This window comes from Heterodontus francisci, chromosome 14 (genome assembly GCF_036365525.1).
Source record: "Heterodontus francisci isolate sHetFra1 chromosome 14, sHetFra1.hap1, whole genome shotgun sequence".
Lineage (NCBI taxonomy): Eukaryota > Metazoa > Chordata > Chondrichthyes > Heterodontiformes > Heterodontidae > Heterodontus > Heterodontus francisci.
This window is the reverse complement of record NC_090384.1, coordinates 15,123,046-15,137,814: the sequence shown is the minus strand read 5'-3', so window position 1 is coordinate 15,137,814 and position 14,769 is coordinate 15,123,046. Positions and strand designations below refer to the sequence as shown.

At 47.3% G+C, this 14,769-nt stretch overlaps 1 pseudogene; it reads right to left on the bottom strand.

The window, feature by feature from the left end:
- Positions 1–2,140: 2,140 nt before the first annotated feature.
- LOC137376877 (maestro heat-like repeat-containing protein family member 1 pseudogene) lies at positions 2,141–6,799 on the bottom strand (annotated as a pseudogene).
- Positions 6,800–14,769: the final 7,970 nt, after the last annotated feature.

The window sequence follows — 14,769 nt, the reverse complement described above, 5'->3', positions numbered from 1 at the left end:
GATCAGGGCCTCTGCTGAAGAGGAGCTGGAGGAGGATCAGGGCCTGTGTTGAAGAGGAGGTGGAGAAGGATCAGGGCCTGTGTTGAAGAGGAGCTGGAGGAAGATCAGGGCCTGTGTTGAAGAGGAGCTGGAGGAGGATCAGGGACTGTGTTGAAGAGGAGCTGGAGGAAGATCAGGGCCTGTGTTGAAGTGGAGGTGGAGGAGGATCAGGGCCTGTGTTGAAGAGGAAGTGGAGGAGGATCAGGGACTGTGTTGAAGAGGTTGTGGAGGAGGATCAGGGACTGTGTTGAAGAGGAGCTGGAGGAAGATCAGGGCCTGTGTTGAAGAGGAGCTGGAGGAGGATCAGGGACTGTGTTGAAGAGGAGCTGGAGGGAGATCAGGGCCTGTGTTGAAGAGGAGCTGGAGGAAGATCAGGGCCTGTGTTGAACAGGAGCTGGAGGAGGATCAGGGACTGTGTTGAAGAGGAGCTGGAGGAGGATCAGGGCCTGTGTTGAAGAGGAGGTGGAGGAAGATCAGGGCCTGTGTTGATGCAGAGCTGGAGGAGGATCAGGGACTGTGTTGAAGAGGAGGTGGAGGAGGATCAGGACCTGTGTTGCAGAGGTTGTGGAGGAGGATCAGGGCCTGTGTTGAAGAGGAGCTGGAGGAAGATCAGGGACTGTGTTGAAGAGGAGCTGGAGGAGGATCAGGGACTGTGTTGAAGAGGAGCTGGAGGAGGATCAGGGACTGTGTTGAAGTGGAGTGGAGGAGGATCAGGGCCTCTGTTGAAGAGGAGCTGGAGGAGGATCAGGGCCTGTGTTGAAGAGGAGCTGGAGGAGGATCAGGGCCTGTGTTGAAGAGGAGTGGAGGAGGATCAGGGCCTGTGTTGAAGAGGAGTGGAGGAGGATCAGGGCCTGCGTTGAAGAGGAGCTGGAGGAAGATCAGGGCCTGTGTTGAAGAGGAGCTGGAGGAGGATCAGGGCCTGTGTTGAAGAGGAGCTGGAGGAGGATCAGGGCCTGTGTTGAAGAGGTGCTGGAGGAGGATCAGGGACTGTGTTGTAGAGGAGCTGGAGGAGGATCAGGGACTGTGTTGAAGAGGTGGTGGAGGAGGATCAGGGCCTCTGCTGAAGAGGAGCTGGAGGAGGATCAGGGCCTGTGTTGAAGAGGAGATGGAGGAGGATCAGGGCCTGTGTTGAAGAGGAGGTGGAGGAGGATCAGGGCCTGTGTTGAAGAGGAGCTGGAGGAGGATCAGGGCCTGTGTTGATGAGGAGCTGGAGGAGGATCAGGGCCTGTGTTGAAGAGGAGGTGGAGGAGGATCAGGGACTGTGTTGAAGAGGAGGTGGAGGAGGATCAGGGCCTGTGTTGAAGAGGAGGTGGAGGAGGATCAGGGCCTCTGTTGAAGAGGAGCTGGAGGAGGATCAGGGCCTGTGTTGAAGTGGAGGTGGAGGAGGATGAGGGCCTGTGTTGAAGAGGAAGTGGAGGAGGATCAGGGACTGTGTTGAAGAGGTTGTGGAGGAGGATCAGGGACTGTGTTGAAGAGGAGGTGGAGGAGGATCAGGGCCTCTGTTGAAGAGGAGCTGGAGGAGGTTCAGGGCCTGTGTTGAAGAGGAGCTGGAGGAGGATCAGGGCCTGTGTTGAAGAGGAGTGGAGGAGGATCAGGGCCTGTGTTGAAGAGGAGTGGAGGAGGATCAGGGCCTGTGTTGAAGAGGAGCTGGAGGAGGATCAGGGCCTGTGTTGAAGAGGTGCTGGAGGAGGATCTGGGACTGTGTTGTAGAGAGGTGGAGGAGGATCTGGGCCTGTGTTGAAGAGGAGCTGGAGGAGGATCAGGGCCTGTGTTGAAGAGGAGATGGAGGAGGATCAGGGCCTGTGTTGAAGAGGAGGTGGAGGAGGATCAGGGCCTGTGTTGAAGAGGAGGTGGAGGAGGATCAGGGCCTGTGTTGAAGAGGAGCTGGAGGAGGATCAGGGCCTGTGTTGAAGAGGAGGTGGAGGAGGATCAGGGACTGTGTTGAAGAGCAGGTGGAGGAGGATCAGGGCCTGTGTTGAAGAGGAGGTGGAGGAGGATCAGGGACTGTGTTGAAGAGGAGGTGGAGGAGGATCAGGGCCTGTGTTGAAGAGGAGGTGGAGGAGGATCAGGTCCTGTGTTGGATTCCGTCACATGATTGACCTCAGCTGTAATATTTATATTTTTTCCACCATGTGACTATGTCGGAAGGTTTTGAACATTCTTCTGGACGTTGGAAAAAGAAAACTGAAAGGACGATTGCATTTGCTTGGATCTGCTTCTGTGAGTTCTTGAAGAAGGACATACAGTCTGTAACATATGAGTGGATCCTATCAGGGAAATCTTTGATGAATTGTTTTGAAACGTCTCTCAGGAACTCCGTGTAGTTCAGGGTGATCTCCCCTAAATGCTTCTCAATCTTTGAGGATGCCTCAGCTGAGCCAATAAGGGGCATGACCAAACGCAGTGTTGAGTTACAAGACCTAGACACTTCCTTGCTGTTTCCACCCAGGTGCAGCAACAAGCAAACCAGGTGTGAATGGATCTGTCCGTAGAAGTAGGTTTTGGGATCTCTATTTCCACACTTGGCTAAGCTTCCCAACACGCTAAATGCTTCAGCCTGCACCTTATCACACTTAGCATCAAAGAATGGTTGTATCCCAGTAACGATTTTCAGTACAAAGGGTCTGACAGTATTTGCTCTCAACTGTTCTAAGTGCTTTGAGAGGCATAACAACACCTCAAACATTAGCACCTCATTGTCGTTCTCCCCGTTTTCCATCAGACCAGTCATCGCACAAAGCACTGGCCGAGAATATTTTTCTAGTCTGTGAGGAGCTCCAGTTGTAACGTTGCTCAGGCCCCGAACACAAAGAAACTGGACGACTGAAGATGTATTAAACAGACATCGAAGCAATCTGTTCATCAGGATGTCTGTGAGCTGAAGCTGTGAGACCAGTGGAGACTTTAAAAGCTCTCCAAAGAAGGCAGCCACAGTGACTTTCTGACACTCTTCTATAGTAAGGATGAAAACTGAGAGGTGTGCTACAATTGGAGTCAGACTAGGGCCAGCACAACGGACCATTGCTTTAGCCAGCAGAATAACCCCTCTGTGGGACTTGCGTAGATCCATCATCTGGTCCCAGCCTCCTCTTTCCACCATGAAATGTACCACTTGTTGATGGTTTGACTGATTCAGCAACTCCATTAGCATCTCAACACAGTTCATACACACATCTCTGCTGCTCAATGTCTGAGGCTCAGCTGAGAATTCTCTGTGCTTCGATTCGTGATGGGGAACAAAAACCTTGGGCAGACGAACATGGACAGAGGAAATGTGATGGATAAGCAGGGTGCTGAATAATTGGGGGAATAATTTGATTAGAGTCTCTTTTGACTCGGGTGTGGTTATCATCACATACAAAGCACACACAGCAGCCAGGGACTCGAGAGTTGAATATTGTGTTGGGTCCTCACTGATGGGACAGGGTCTCCTTTCCTCATTCGATAACTGTTTGTTCAGTATATTCAGCAGCTCCCCCATTGTACTCATGGCACATTCTGTCTCTTCTGCCAGTCTTCTCCAGATGTCACTGATGTACTCGTCCAAAGGAACAGGGAAAGTAAGGAGGTGGGACACAACTGTTGGCGTGTTGTGTGAGGCTAGAATGGCAATACCATGTAGAACTGAAAGTTTCACTGCCTCTGAAGGAAGTGACTGTAACTGAACCTTCAGCAGATCAAGAATCTCCGAGACCTGGTCCCGAAGTTCACTGCCACGTCTTTTAATTATGGTTTTCATGAGGACAGCGGCTGCACTGGAACAGCTGAGGTGTTGGCTGGACAGTGCTTTAAAAACCGTGAAGAGCAAATTGCCCAGCTGGTCATGAGGCAAACAGTTGGAAATGACTTCAGTGATCCGAGTGCATGTTTGAAAGAGGACAGAACTGTCAGGGTTGATGAACTGTTCTCTGACTGCTTTCAGAACCTCGAGCTGCTCCTTATGCTGATTCAGATTGGTGCCTTCATATGATAATTGAATGGACAGGATAATGTACAAACTGTCCACAGCCATCTGACCAATGGGTAGCAATGGATCAGCACAGCATGGCATCAGTCCTCCAATCAGAATCCCCATGTTATTTAATGGCACTACATTTTTAACGTTGACTGTCTCCAAGTAACATTTCAGCAGCTCTAAAGTAGTGTCCATGGCTCTCTCTCGTTCATAGTCCTTTGTTGACATGATCCACTCTTCTATCTGGTTAAATATGGCCTGAAGACCTTCAGGGGACAGGTCCTGAAGTAGTATTTGCTTCAGAAGCTGTTGCAGGGCAGTTATGGTTTGTTCGTAAAGTGTGGCTGACTCTTTGGCGTTACTATCCGTGTCTTTGTCCTTGTCCATTTCTGAAGGTATCAGGCTGAAAGTACTGGTTAGGCAGGTTTGAATCAATTGCAAGGTGTCAGTTTGGTTTGAATCAGTATGTAGTTGTATGAGATACATGCAGGCAGACATGGCTAACTGTCGAACAGGGCTCAGCAGCAGCTCTGGTGGCTCGGCCTCAATAAGGTCCTGCATGTATATCAGCAGCTCCCTTTTTCTGCTAAAGTTGAAGGGAACTCTCTGGTGATTCGATTGCAGGGATCTGGCTATCAGAGTCACAGACTTTATTAGACTGAGCTTTAGTGTGAGATCCTTGGATTCGGTCTTTATCCCCTGCACACTTGTAATAAATTGGTTAATCACAGCTGGCAAAATGTGGGTCTCGATTCTGGATAGAACTACATCCTCAGGGGAATAGAGTGCCATGTTCCCATAGCACAGAACCAGTGTGCTCTTAGCTTTGTCCAGATCCACATCAGGCTTGTCCCTAAAAATATTCAAACTATTGGAATTAGCAAACTCCTCCAGAATACTGCGGGTATCATCAAAGTGGGTCATAGCACAGAAACCAATGGCAACAGCTGCTCCTTCTCTCTCTGCATTCTCACTGTGCTGTACACTCAGTAGCAGTTGGTGAAGCTGCTCCTTTATGTTCTTACTGGGGACATGACGGAGCACTGAGCCGAGAGATTTATAGAGAAAGCCTTTCTCTTGTGGGGAGCGATGGTCGTTGTTGATCTGTTTACACAGTTCATTACTCAGCTTACTTGTCCATTCCTCATTGTCAATGTTATGTAGAGTTCTAGACAAAAGCAACAACAATTTCCCCTCCCATTCTTGTTGGGACAGAGACTCCTCTGAGTTCTCCAGTAAATGGTCAGCTAGTGACGGAAGCTCCTCTTCCCACCCTGTCACTGTTGCTGGGTGGATAGTGAAGCTCAGGACTTGTAATAGTCTCAGTGCAGCAGCTCCTCGACCTCCTCCCTGATATGGGCAACAGGACACGATAAAGAGTCGGGCCAGCAGTGCCTGGGCTTTGGGGAGATTGGCATCTTCATTGGAAGTAAGTGAAAAGCTCTTATTGCTGGCTTGCAATTTCCTTTTCCCTAGCTGTGCTAAACAATTGCAGATTGTTGTTAAAGCCTTAGTGTACTGGGTCATAGTGACACACTCTAATAAGAATGGCCAGAGAACATCCTCCATCTTCACTGTATTTGCGATCATAAACATCACTGTATCACACACTGTAACTAAATCTTCATCGGTAACCTGATCTGGATGATTATCGGATGGTACCAGGGTCCCTGAATCAACAGTTGCAGCACACTGTCGGATGAGGAATTCCAACATTACCTTTCCTCCCTCTGGCTCAAGGTAACCTTGCTGGGCCATGGCACATATCACCTGAGCAATTATCTTCTTTTCCTGATTTCTGCTCTTGCTTTGAAGAACTAGTTTTATTGCAGCCACAATCTGTGTCTTCTTCCCCTCTAAGTGTGAGGAGACTGAGCTGATGAGGTGTCTCAGTACACTGAGAGTTCCTACTCTCATTTGTTGGTCAGCATTCTCTAACTTAGTTAAGAGGAAGTTGACCAATGTGTCTGTGTAAGCCGGGGCCAAAACTGTGAAACAGCGAAGGATCTCAGTGTGGTTCTTCACGGCTAGTTGATTATTAAAGTCCACTGAAAGACAAATCTGCTGGTGGAGATTGTTAAGCAGATTGTCCATCTGAGTTTTCAGTCCGAGCCACCTCATCTCCGTGGCAATATCCAGTACCCGGCACAGACACTCTGTGATTGAACAATGCCCCACTTGTTTCTTGTAGAGAGACAGGATGCCTAAAATTAACTTGGGCAGCTCTTCCTCTAGTCTGTCCTTGGGTAGCAGGGAGCTGACATAGCCTAGAGCTTCCACTGTTGGGATGTTCAACTTGGTGGGCTCCTTCTCGAGCCAGACCTTGAACAACAGACTATAGACAATGTTGATCTCAGTGGAGAAAGACTTTTTGGTCACTGTAGGGTCTGAGGCTTTCTCTATATTTCCCAGATAGATCAGGATGCTCTTGCTAAAGCTACCCATTGCTGAGGCGAATACAGACTTCAGCTCATCTTCTTTAACTCCAATGAGAACTGGAATCATGGTTCCCATGATAGATTTGAGAAAAGGCACCATGCCGTACACATTTTCCATTGACATTTTGGTCAAGGTCTTCACCATGTACATATGAGGAAGGTGCCCTTGTTTGAAATTCTCCATCGTCAACTGGACAACTTCATTAATAAATCTGAAGCTCGTGGCAACCAGGAGATTGCATGCAGCTTCCTGGCTGTCAGCTTGTTCTTCTGTTAACGTTGTCATCCACAGTGTAGCCAAAGAGATAACTTTCTGCGCTAGTGCTTGGCTAATTTGATCAATGGTGTCCTTGATAATATTCGTCATGCTATCCAATATTACAACCTGCTGTGGAACTGTCAGCGTGCTGTGTTGGGACAGATAGTCATGGCAGGTCTTTAATACTGTTTCTGGGTGATGACACCCCAGTGTATGGAGGGTGTTTGATATTTCCTGCTGACAACTTTCATCTCCCTCTGCAGCCATCTTCACCAGGGCAACTGAGAATGATTCCACACTGCTGTACATTTTAGGAGTCTTTCCACAACCTGAGACTGAAAGGCTAAAATTGCTCAGTTCAGTATTACAAAGATTCCTGATGCCCTCTCAGTAAAGGATGTGCTCTTTCAGGGTTAAAGCCCTGAACTCACTGATATACCTTCTAAGCAGATCAGTCCTGATCTTTGCTCTGTGTTCTAACTACTGCTCTTCAATCTCCAGGATCTAATTGACTAAAAACTTCTTGTGCCTAATTATAAATTAAAAACTCTCTTTCTTGATTCACTTACAGTCAGAATGAAGATTCCCGTTGGATTACTGTCTCTTTCCTTTCTGACTGACCTTTGTCTTTAATGATTAGCACAGTTCCTTCATACAGTGTTTCCAATCCTCTCTCCAATGTTCTTCCCAGATTAGAATGGATTTGATGAATGCAATTGTTCTCAAACTCTTCTCGTTGTTTTCTCAAATACAAATGCACTATTTGCGCCAGTTTGCTGTATTTTGTCCACTCCTCCTCTCTTGGGTTGTTATGGTTTTCATTGTGAGGTCACGTGATGTGACATAACCTATTAGTTATGCTGTGGGCCCTGTGTCGTTTGCCCATATAAGTGTTGCCAGCTGAGTGTGACAGTTTCAGGAGGGTGGGGGTTAAGGCACAGACCAGAGATACAGACCATACTGGCCGCACCTCAACCAAAATAGATTTTGATGTGAGTCAAAATCAAATTTAACTATGTTTAAATGAAAGATGTGACTTGGAAGGTTCTTAAACTTGACATCAACTTCTTAGTTTGAAAATAATCTTTACTGAATTTGACTGAGTCTTGACATGCTCAATAGCTTTACCAATAATCACAAAGAGGAAAAAACTATGTTACCTTCTTTCTGTCTGGGTAGAGGTGTAACCATTGCTGATTCTTTTCTTCTTGCATCTCTATAAATTGTGAAGGAAAGCTTATGATCTTTATAGGGCTCTAGTCACACACCAATCCCTTGTACCTAGATGATTCATTATGTTGGGATAAGAGTTGTTTTGCAGATTAGTATTCTCATTTTCCGAACAAATCTGTTGCCCATTGTTTTGTTTGTGGTATAGGCAACCCTCTTATCTGAAAGACTGTTGACCCCTTTTTCAGCATTCGTTACTGACAAAGCTTTTTGTTTCTGAATGTCATTCATACCCTGAAGAATTCTGGGAGTGAACAACATTGATCATTTTATTATTTCTAGTTACAGTACAAGTTTATAAGTGAAAATTAAACAATAACCTTAATCTGTTGAGATTAAACCAAATCCTATGTTTAGATGCATGTAAGAATAGGATATCTTACCGTTCCCTTATTTGAGAATGAAGAAATCACTTTCTGATCCCTCATTACATAATTTATAATTAATTTAACTAGTTCTAATATCAACTGCCATTTACAGATGACAGTTCTAAACCTCTTTGGATGTAGAGATGCTTCCTATTTTCACTACTGAAAGATCTGGCACCCTAGTCCTAGGCTCCCCAACCAGTAGAAATAGTTTCTCTATCTGCCCTACCTGTTCCCCTTAATATCTTGTAAACTTTGGTAATGTTCCCCCTTACCCTTTTAAAAACAACCCTAGTTTGTGTAGTTTCTCCTTGTAATTTAACTCTTGGTACCCAGGTATCATTTTGGTAAATCTGTGCTGCGCTCCCTCAAGGCCAATATATCCTTTCTAAGGTGTGGTACCCAGAACTGCTCACAGTAACTCCAGGTGTGGTCTAACTAGAGCTTTGTGTAGCTGAGTCATGACTTCTACCTCCTTGTATTCTAGTCCTGTAGATGTAAAGGCCAGCATTCCATTAGACTTTTGAATTATTTTCTGTACCCGTTCATGACATTTTAATGACCTGTGTACCTGAACCCCCAAGTCTCCACTGTTTCTAGCTTTTCACCATTTAAAAAATACTCTGTTCTATCCTTTTCAGGTTCAAAGTGGATGACCTCAAATTTGCCTGCAGTAAAATCCATTTGGCACAGTTTTGCCCATTCGCTTAATCTATCAATATCTCTGTAATATTATGCTTCCAACTACACTTCTTACAATGCTGCCTATCTTTGCGTCATTGGCACATTTGGATATTTGGCTTTCTCTCCTATCATCTAATTTGTTAATAAATATGATGAATAGATGAGGCCCCGACGCAGATCATTGCAGGACACCCATTATCGCTACTCTGTATCCTGCTGCTCAGCCAATTTCCTAACTAGGTCAATAATTTGCCTTCAATTCCATGAGCTTCAACCGTAGCTAACAGTCTCTGATGAGGGATTTTATCAAATACCTTCTGGAAGTCCATATAAATAATATCAGTCAGCATTTCCCTGCCCACTACTTTAGTCATCTCTTCAAAATATTTGATCAGCATCATCAGGCATGACCTCCCCTTTATAAATCCATGCTGGCTGTCTCTGATCCGCTGAAAATTTTCAAGTTCTTCAGTCAGTTTATCCTCATTTATAGATTCTAGTAATTTCTGGATTACAAACATTTGGCTAACTGGTCTATAATGCCCTGGTTTCCCCCACCTTTCTTAAATAGTGTGACATATGCAACTTTCCAATCTAAAGGAACGGTTCCCGAATTAGTTATGTTTGGAAGTTCTGACTCCTTTACTGCAGAACTAGTATGCAACCTTGCCCTGGCAGGGTTTCACCTGTGGTGTCCTTTCCACTCAATGTGGCTGTTACCCACATGCGTCCCACTATGATGATCCCTCTTCTAACCTAGTGTCTAACCTAGTTAGACACTACGTGGTGCCAGTCTCTAAGCTGGTGCTGTGATAGTGGTAGCGAATAAAACAGTGTTTTCTTCCTTGTTCTCCTCTTCTCGGAGCTGGGATGGCAGGGGCGTGGGTTGTGAGGTGGTTTTTATTTTATTTAGAGATACAGCACTGAAACAGGCCCTTCGGCCCACCGAGTCTGTGCCGACCAACAACCACCCATTTATACTAACCCTACAGTAATCCCATATTCTCTATCACCTCCCAACACTAGGGTCAATTTACAACAGCCAATTTACCTATTACCTGCAGGTCTTTGGATGTGGGAGGAAACCGGAGCACCCGGAGGAAACCCACACAGACACAGGGAGAACTTGCAAACTCCGCACAGGCAGTACCCAGAATCGAACCCGGGTCCCTGGAGCTGTGAGGCTGCGGTGCTAACCACTGCGCCACTGTGCCGCCCCTAAAAATTGCAACTCTACCTCCTCTTGCAATTCTTCTGGGGGGATGGGGCAATGGTGGGCAAGGTGAATCTTGCTTCCAGGAGCCAGCAATGATAAAGCTGGAAGGCTTAGGGTACAGTGCTTGTGGCCACTATCGCAGAATTGTTTGAGCTTATGAGTGAGAATAGATTTGGAGGATTAGAGATCAGGAATAGTTGTGTGTATATAAGGAAACTGGAGGGTCACATACTTCTAGGTGATATGCCTCATGCTCTGCCTCCGGCCAAAGAGTTTGCCACTCCCCTTTCAATTATTGCCAGCACTGCCTCCTCAGGAGGCTTCCCCTCCCCAAGTCAGGAATGCTGACATCTGTTGTGTGCTATTTCGTCCTGGAAGAGAATGAGTGGTGATTGTGAGTGAGTGTATTGTATCTGTATTTGATGCCTCACATGGATAAAAAGCCGTGAGATGTGCCTGAGGTGTGAGTAGTGCCTGTGAAGGATGCCATAATGTAGGATGTGTGAATGTTAGTGTATAGTTAGATGATGGATGAAGTGTGTTGTAGTGGTGCAGTTATTGAGCAGTGTTTTTGTGAGATGGGATTTTACCTTGACCAGTCATGTCAACTCATTTAATGTTTTGCAGCATTGGAGCCATGTTCTGAGGACAGGACTGCTGGCTGTCACCTCCCAGGCAATCTGCTCACACACGTTTTTGTGGTGTTCATCCCCATTGTGGTGCAGGACATCTCTCCTCTTCTGGACCTCTTCCACCAGGACTTCTAACGCAATGTCACAGACCCTGTGCACCCTCTCACTTGGTCCCTGAGCATCCTGCAATGTTTGCTTGTCTGCCATCCAGCATACTCCACATTTTCAGTGGAAGTGGCTGCGTGGAGGTTACATGAAGGTTACGGCACGAAAATTCTTCGAATCAGCACTTGAGTGCTAAATTTGCAGGTATCTTTTTTAGCATCAGCAGGCACGTTTGAATCATGGTAATCATCAATTAACCCACAAATTGCATGCTACATCCAAACTTTCATAGAAACATAGAACATTTACTGCACAAAAGGAAGTCATTTGGCCCTTTGTGTCTGTATGGGCTGAAAAAGTGCTGTCCAGCTTAATCTCACATTCTAGCTGTCGGTCCATGGTCCTGTTAGTTACAGCATTTCAAATGTATATCCAAGTATTTTTAAAATCCAGTTAGAGTTTCTGCCTCTGCCACCCTTTCAGGCAGTGAGTTTCAGACCTCCACCACCCTCTGGGTGAAAACATTTTTCCTCAATTCACCTCTAATCCTTCTGCCAAATACCTTAAATTTATGCTCCCGGGTTATTGAACTCTCTGCCAAGGGAAATAGGTCCTTCCTATCCACTCTATCTGGCTGCTCATAATATTACACCAAAATTAAATCTTCCCTCATCCTCCTCTGTTCCAAAGTGTTATGACCCCAGGTGAGAAAGGTGTTTGGGGTCCCTTTCAGCCTTCACTTGATCTTACTGTAACAGGGTTTAATTTTAAACACACAGTGTTTTTAGCTCCCCCTTGGTGAATCCTTGTTCACCGCTTTCCAATTATAAGGCAAAAAAAAAGCACAAACAGGCTTTCTGAGGTTTAAAGAAGAAAAGTTTAAATTTGTTAAATATAAACTTAAACTCTTATTCGGTTGACACCTACAAATACACGACACGCCCACGCTATCATGCATACACGATACACACATGCAAATAGAGACAGAAAAGAGCAGAAGAAAAATAAAGTGGAAAAGTTTGAGGCAATATCTGAAGAGTTTTTGTTACAGTTCTTTGAGCTCACTGTAGAGTCCTTGATTGTAGGTAGTTCTTGCTTTTCATTGGGGCCCGGTATTCTTCTTAAACCTTGTTTGCTATAGGAGACTTTTCTCTCTTGGGGTTCATGTGTCTTCAGTGGATTCAGAGGCTTGTGAGAAAGAGATGGGAGCAGGCAGGAGAGATCTTCTCAGTCCAGGGGCAAAAAGTCTTTCTGAGTTCAAACTGTACAATTCAGAAAAGACCGCAATTGTTGACAACGCGATCGGTAGGTGGCGCTGTTTTGGCACATGCGCAGATACAGCATGTGCCACGAAAACGTCACAGCCTGCGACTGTTGCAGCTGCCAGGACTAAAGATGGCGCTGCTCAAAAAATCACAGAGATGAAACCTAACAAACACGTGGCAGAAATCAATGGCCGGAGTGAGAGAGTGGAGCGGGCTGGGGAGAGCAGCGCGGGGGGCGGGGAGAGCAGCGTGGGGGCCGTGGAGATCAGCGCGGGGGCCGGGGAGATCAGCGCGGGGGCCGGGGAGATCAGCGCGGGGGGCGGGGAGAGCAGCGCGGGGGCCATGGAGAGCAGCGCGGGGGCCGGGGAGATCAGCGCGGGGGCCGGGGAGATCAGCGCGGGGAGACCAGCGGTAGCGGTGCCGGGGAGGGGGGGGAGAAAGAGGGAGAGGGAGGGGGGGAGAAAGAGGGAGAGGGAGGGGGGGGAGAAAGAGGGAGGGGGGGAGAAAGAGGGAGGGGAGGAGAAAGAGGTTGAGAAAGAGGGAGGGGGAGAAAGAGGGAGGGGAGAGGGGGAGAAAGAGGGAGGGGAGAGGGGGAGAAAGAGGGAGAGGTCAGGAAGGGAGGAGGGGGAGAAAGAGGGAGAGGGAGGGGGGGAGAAAGAGGGAGAGGGAGGGGGAGAGAGAGGGAGGGGGGAGAAAGAGGGAGAGGGGAGAAAGAGGGAGAGGGGGAGAAAGAGGGAGAGAAAGGGGGAGGGGGGTGAAAGAGGGAGAGGGAGGGGTAAGGAAGGGGGGAGGGGGAGAGCTGGGGGGGAGAGGGAGGAAGGGGAGAGAGTGGGGGGGGGGAGCAGCGGAACGGAAGAGGAGTGCCTTTTTCTGTGCATGCGCCATAAACACAACAGCAAAAGACTTACTGGCCAGTCCCTGGACCCGGTGACACCAAGGTCTTCGCACGCTCTCTCCCCGCGGCTCTCTACGGCCTCTCGCTTCCGGCCCTCTCCATTCAGCCGTTCCCTCCAGCTGCGGATGCCCAATCCAGTTGCTTTCTCCCCTACCCAGTTGCTTTCTCTATTTCTCCTCAGTACTTCAGGCATTGCAACTGTTTTGTCCCTGCATTTTGCATGCTCCCTCTCCCCACCCCTCCCCGCACTCCCCACCCCTCCCCCTCTTCACCCACCCCTCCCTCTACCCCCCCACCATAGTTGAATATCTGAAGTGCAGTTGCAAAGTCGGGGAAATAGCATGCAAAACAAAACCTCAACAATTCTGGGTTTAATTATTGAAAAGTTTTATTAAGTTCATTAAGTATCCAAGGAACTGCTGTGCATGGATACATGAGTGTTGTGTCCAGCATTCCCGTTAGGCAGACAGGCCGAGTCTCTGCTATGCACAGCTAAAGAGATTGTTCCTGGAGAGCCTTGTGGTGAATGAACTCTTGGCTCTCTATTCCACTACTGTATTGTCCATGTGAAGAAGGCAAAGTCACAAGAGTCTGAGCTCAGTCTATTCTTGGTGAATGTTCCCCAAGCGCATCCCAATGTGCATTCCCAATTCATCCATAAATGCAATGTTCCTTTCCACATCGTGATGAGCTCCGCAGCATGATCTAGTTGCCTTCGTTGCTTGAATGCTGACCTTAAGTCTCAAGGATTGTTTTCTCGACGGCATGTTTTACATGAAAAGAAATAAAGCAAATCAGAGTCAGAGCTGCCTCCCTCCATCCACTGAAATTACTGTTGTGCACACCTTTTTAAGTTCTGCTGTGAAGGCACCAATTGATAACGTCGCCAATGAAGCACTTATTACCCACCTCAGATGCAGGAATCAGCACATCCTTGCGTCCTCTCCCGCACTGCCTCCTTTGCTTGAATGCCGTCCTTAAGTGTCAAGGATTGTTTTCTCAAGGGCACGTTTTACATGAAAGAAAATAAGGAAAGAACATCAGTGTCAGAGCTTCCCTCCCTCCAATGAAATTACTGTTGAGCATGCTTTGTGTTCTGCGGTAAAGGCATGTACTGATAACACCGCCAATGAATCACTTAGTACCCACCTCAGCTGTAGGAGGCAGGATGATGTTATTGCCCCTATCTCGTGATGGTTCAATGCTGCTCTCAGGGAAAACATGAATGATGTGAGGGTGCTGGAAAAGAAGCACATTTCTTTTGGGCTATGAACATAAAGCTGGCCATTTAGCCCAGCAGTTCCCTGCCAGTGGTTATGTTACTCGTGCGTCTTTCCATCCATTCCCATTTAATCCTGCCTACTACTATCACCAGTTGCGTACGCAGCAAGAGCATTCACATTTCTGCTACCACTGGACACGGCATGCTTGTTTCTTTTAGTGCTCAGTCTCTTCTTGCTGAATGTTCCCCAAGTGCTTGACCCCTTTGGACGCCCTCTCTGCTTGACAGGCAGCAACTGGCAATTGCGGAGTCTCACAAGGCTCTGCATGGTTGTTTCAACGTCGGATGGGGTAACAGGTGGCTGTGTGTCCATGAGCACTGCCCTGATGGGTGTAGGAGCAGGTAACTGTGTGTCCATGAGCACTGCCCTGATGGGTGTAGGAGCAGGTAACTGTGTGTCC